We start from the raw sequence: 6,000 nt of genomic DNA, 5'->3' as shown, positions 1-6,000 counted from the left end.
CACATGGGCATGAATTGCCATTTTATCAACAAGAACAGGAAAAGGCAACTGATTTTATAGATACACCATCTCACTGGGATCAGCTGGAACATGCATAGTGTACTTTTGGACCAGAAAAACGTACCTCAGCAGTATTTTTGTTTGTCTTCACTGCAATTTATATCTCCCAAGGAAATGGTACTGCCTACGTGAGGAAAGGGAAAAAAACAACAGCGTTTTGTCCTCCTGGAGAAAAAAGAAAATGTATTCTTACTGACTCCAGTTTTTCAACACTTAGAGATACCAATTCTACTAACTTTGGCAGTTATTTTTAGAAAGCTTATGTAGGGAATATGCAGTTATTAAGTCATTTGTCCATTGCAACAGAAGATTAGAAAGGGTTTGATCTTCACTCATGTAAAGGCATTGAATTTACTCATAGAAGCTTTGCTTTGAACACACAGGGGTTCCTAACGTGGGGCTGAATCACACCCCATCCTCTCCTATTAAACCTTGGGAGAGGTTTTTCTTGTGGACATTCCCATACATCACCCAGTCAAGAGGGTTGTAGTTGCTGCTATCCTCTTCCCCCCCCCCCCCCCCAACATCATTTCCTCCCTCACAGATTGATCTATAGGGCTGGTTCACAAGTTCCAGGCACCCCTTGGGATCCAGAAAGTCTTGGTGCCCCCACAAAAGACCTTGTTCTCCAGATCCCCTCTAGAACCTTGCTGCTGCTGCTGCTGCTCTTCACTATCTCCTGGCTTTGCAGCTGACTGCCAGAGGCTGCACCCTGGGTCATTTGGATCTTTCTCTTTCCACCCTTGAGCTGTAAAGGTAATACAAATCCATGAAGTAAAGCAAAAAAGCAAAGCTCCTCTTGGGAACTGCTTCTGGGAATTTTTCAGCGACACAAAAAAGTTATCTAAACAGTTATGAAAAAGCAGTACAACCCCATAGTGAAAAAAAATAGAGGGATTTATAAACACAGATTTGGAAATTCTTTTGTATTTTGTATAGGAAATCACTCAGTCATACCAGTGACAATACATTGTGTTTCAGCTACTGAAATTTAATGGACAAAGCATGGAGATTAATATTAAAGCAATTAGTTATTTGTGAGTGTTGGAATTTTACTGAATTAGACTCACTTTCCTTCACTGGAATGCTCAATTGGAAAGATGCTTTCCTTTTTGATAGTATCTGTCCCGGTGACTCCTTCACTTCGTAAACAGGGACACATCAAAGAATTTATACTACTGTAAAACAGTCTGAATTATATTAATGCACAGTGCTCCTATATGTCTGGTTTCCTACCATTTCCAGAATATGGAACTTATTTTCATTTCAGAGTATCTTAAAATATTTAGCACCCCTTCCTTTTTAGTAATCTTCTTTGTGTTTGCTGAGCACTGTGTTCCTCCTAATAAAAGAAAATATTCAGACGCTCATTTTACAAGCTTTTAAAAGAACACCAGACTCCAGTGCCTTGGTAAAATCTCTTTTCTACCAAAGCTTTAAAAAAAAAAAACTGTAGATAACTTGGGAATGTGTGGCATTCTTATTTGCCTTGAAAGCCTTTGATTTGACAGTATTTGCAACCAAGTTTTGTAGGCAGTTCTTCAAGACAAGCAGTAACTGAGTTTGCTTATCTTGGGCTATGAAATTCCTTGCTGGGAATAACTCTTTACATACAATCAAAGCTATTTCTTTAGCAAAATGTGCCTTTGCTTCTATTATTTAATTGAACTCAGTACAGTCAGGTGACTGTCAATTTTTTCATAGCAGTGGAGGCAATGGTACATTTTAAATTCCATTTTAATGTTTACATTATGTTTGTGAGAAAGATCTTTAATTTATGGCCTGAAAGGATAGTTAGTCAGTAGAGTATGGTATTACCTGTAATATCGTAGTTGCCATTTTAAAATTTCAGATTAATTTAAATCTAATCTAATGATACTTTTCCTTCCTTCCTTCCTTCCTTCCTTCCTTCCTTCCTTCCTTCCTTCCTTCCTTCCTTCCTTCCTTCCTTCCTTCCTTCCTTCCTTCCCTCCTCTCCTTGAACAGTTGTGGTTGAAAGTAAGCCTCATTAAAGTTCAGTTATATCTTCATGAGTCTCTAAAGTGACCTCAGAGGATTCTGAATCAGGCCCTAAAATGATCCACATTAACTAGAAATACGGTATTAAAGAGAGGCACAGCAGAAAGTTAGCTGGAAGCTCCTATGAAATTGAATGACTAAATGGCACCAAATTTCCCATTTTTAAAAATCTTTTTAAGCCATTTCCAAAATCTTTGTTTTATTTTGTCTTTGAGTGTTTGTTTTCTACCAACTGAGTATTTTCAAAACCTGAGCTTTATTGGTTATTTTCAAAAGACTTATTCCTACGTTTCTTAACTCAGCAAAAATAAAATACTAACTGATTACATTTATCTTATTTATTTGCACAATTAAATAGGCCTTTTCTTATAGCAAAAAAAAAAAAAAGAGGTTTAGAATTAACAAAATGTTTTTTCTTTGCGTCAGCAGGAATAACAGATAGAGGGAGAAACAGCTTAAATATCAGTTGTGGATCATAAGACCCTTCTCATGTTAGACTGTGCAGCTGAAGTGTGTGATAGCAGCTTGTTAGTCTATAGGGTTTTATTGAAATGCCTATTGAGTAAAACATAATTCATGCTGCTGTTCGCCCTTAAAACAGGAAATAATATACCCATTTAACTTAATCACAATTTATATTACATGTGCATATTTCTAAACAAGTGCTGTAGATGGAGAGTTTGGTAGCAATAATATTTATGAATTACACTTTTAGTTAGCAAAGGAAAATGTGTGACCTCTTACATTTTGTTTGACATTTGAATTTGGTATCCCGTATATGTGACATGGGTGATGGATGCTTATTAACACAGTGTATAAACAGGAAATGCTTCTAAGCTGACCATTTATTAGCGCAGTACGTGCTACAATTTGAATTTCAGTTGCAGTATCCTTCTCTGACGACTGCAGAGCTGAAATATAGGGCAGGTTTCTTTCTTCCTTGCTTGCTTCTCCGTGCAGAATGAACAGATTTAACAGAGTGTAATTTTTTATATGTAAATTAGTCTTCCAAATGAAGCCTGAGTAAGTATATGAACGCACAGGCTTTCCTACAAATTGTGTAAGAATACAATTATAGGAGGTGTGAGGAGCGGGAGATTTGTACAGTTTGTGTTGAATTTCCCTATGCTAAATAAATAGATTAATGCTCCCATGTTCCCCTTGGCATTCTGACACACACGATGAGCCATTCCTCTGCTGCTTCATTATGGCAGAAGTGCAGAGAAGTCCCAGTGACTTCAACAGAGCTCTGACAGTGAACGCACTTATGATCTTACCCTTTGTAGGACTTCACTGATAGAACAAAATAACAAACAAGTAAAAAAAACCTTTTTGACAAATAATGTAAAACTTTTTTTTTGGTGAAAGTTTCAACGTTTGATTTCATCAAAGCAGAAGTGAAAAAATCTATGTATTTAGAATGATTCTTCCAGTAGGGGACAAGAATTTAGTTTTTCTAGAAAGAAACCATTCTCCTCCAGTTTCCCTGATGGCTTACTGGAGAAAATGTAGAATAATACAGAGAATTTGTTACCCATTCGGTTTCACATTTAAAGCCAACCCTCAAGAGAGAGAACACAAAGTGAACATAAAGCTTTTTTTTTTTCCCCTAAGCACAGGCTTAGTATTCCAAAGTGTTCAAATAAAAAAATATTTGTTTAACCAAAGCACAGGGATGAACTGGTAAAGTAGCTCAAAGGAAAGATTTTATTTCGAACATCTCTGTTTAAAGAGATTCACTGTATTGTGCAACAGCAGACAAGGCAGTTCTCCCTTCAAAAAGCTCATAGAGAACCTCCATCCAGTTATTCTAAGCAGCAGGTATAAAACCATCTTGACTGTTACTATCAATATTAAATAAATGTATTAAATACACAGCTTTCCACATTTCAGGACCCAATCACAGGAAGGTTAGCAACCTGGAAATTGAAACTGCCAGATCTTTAATATAACATTCTGCTTTTCAACGGAAAAAACTAACGTCTCTATAGATGAGAGTCAAAGGTTAAATTTAGTTTGTATCAAATTACAAAAATATGCTTTTGGTGAGGTTAGGTTCTCATGCTCAGAGCAATTCGAACTGTAATGAAAGCAAACATTGAAAGAGATAATCCCATTAAAGATGAACTATTCACTTTAACCTCAAATATTTGGTAACTAAAATAAAACCATCCTAGTAGGAGGAGGATGGAGTTCAGCTCTTAAGGGAAACTGGAACTCAGCGTTATACCTCAGACTGGACAAGAAACAAAATAGCTCTCTTGTTTCTAAAAGAAAACCTTATTTTGGGGGAACAAATTAATCCGTGTTCTCCTTCTGAGGTCTACATAAAACAATGGAGACCGTTTTGATAGGATGGCTTTGGACACTGAGAAGTAAATCGTGCTTTCCTCCAAACAGCAGCTCTCCCAGTAACAGTGAAATCCACACCATGCTGTATGCAAGGAGCAGAGGGAAGAGTGCAGCTCGAGCTGGCTCTGGATCATGCATGACATCCCAAAGCAGAGGTCTGTGCCTGTTCTTCCTCCATGCCTTCCAACACCAGCAACATTAGGATGTCTTTCTTTCACATGGATCCCCTCAGTCATGCATCCGATTTCTGGGAGAGAACTAATCCTGCTAAAATAACTGAATTTCTGAGCACGGAATAAAATCTCAGACCAAGCTGTTTTCTGTTCCCCCAGTCTATCCTCTCTGATATCACAAGGAGAGAATGCAGTGGGACTATTTCTGTGGGGTTTGCTCAAGGTACAGAACATGGTTTGGAGGTCCTGCTAGTTTAAAACTATATTTTTTTTTCTTTTTTTTTTCTTTTTTTTTTAATACAAGAAGCAGAGCAAGAAATATTTTTAAAGCCCCATTGCTAAAGAACAGAACTCTTTAATATAATATGACAAAGCTTTTGGCTTTCAAGAAATACTAAAATATGTCTTAATCCCCGAACTTCTGAAACCCCAATGAAAACTCACCCCTAAATGCAGTCACAGTCAGAGTCTTTCTTCATTCCCAGAGGCCCAGATACTGGTTTCAGGAATTTAGGAAGAGTCTCATATTCTTTCCTTTTACAACTTAAAATAGACCAAAGAAATTTTTTTTCCTAAGGTTAAAAAAAAAAAAAGAAAGAAAGAAAAAACACTATCATAGGCTGATATTTCTTCTTTGTGCCAAGTTTCAGCCTGGAGAAAATTTTATGGCTGAATTCTAATCCCCCCCAAACCCTGGTTTATAACAGAAATGCTGACACAATGATAACTATAGCGTTACAAATGCTGGTGCTATGATATTTATTGCTCCCCCGTGCCAGCACGGGTTAATCCTTATTAAACGCATTCATTTTCTGGCCTTGTGGAGAGCAGATCTGTTAGTGATCCAGCAGGGTATGGGTCCGTGGTAGCGTTAATGGAAGATATCACACAAGACATAGTAAGTGAGGAGTCTTTAAGGGGGCTACTGTAGGTGTTTTTTAGGATTAAGTTGCTTCTCTGGGGGCTTGAGTTCAAATCCAGAGTGTCTATTTTCATGAAGCGTCTTTGGTGTAACAAAATAGGACACATACACAGAATAACTTCGTTCTTTTCAGCTAGAAGGAAAAAATATGGAAGGAAATGTGGAATTATCATGTATTTCCACAGCCAGCAGTGGAACAGATTCCATAGATTAGGAATCACCAATGTCTTCCCCACCTGGACATCCTAAATCCTCTTCTACATTAAACTGTCCTGTTTGATAGTGTTGGAGAAGTGGAGCAATAACAAGATCCCTGTTAAATATCTGCCAGCTGATCTTTCTATTTGCTGGAAAAAAGTGAAACTTACAGTTCAGTTACAAAAAAAAAAAATGTCTCATGTCCCATCCTCTTACACATTTATATTAGCAAGAACATTTTCTCCATGAGTTATGTGGGATAATTTGTAAACTTTT

Source organism: Phasianus colchicus, chromosome 15 (assembly GCF_987193195.1).
Source record: "Phasianus colchicus chromosome 15, bPhaCol1.hap1.1, whole genome shotgun sequence".
NCBI classification, from domain to species: domain Eukaryota; kingdom Metazoa; phylum Chordata; class Aves; order Galliformes; family Phasianidae; genus Phasianus; species Phasianus colchicus.
This window is presented reverse-complemented; position numbering follows the sequence as displayed.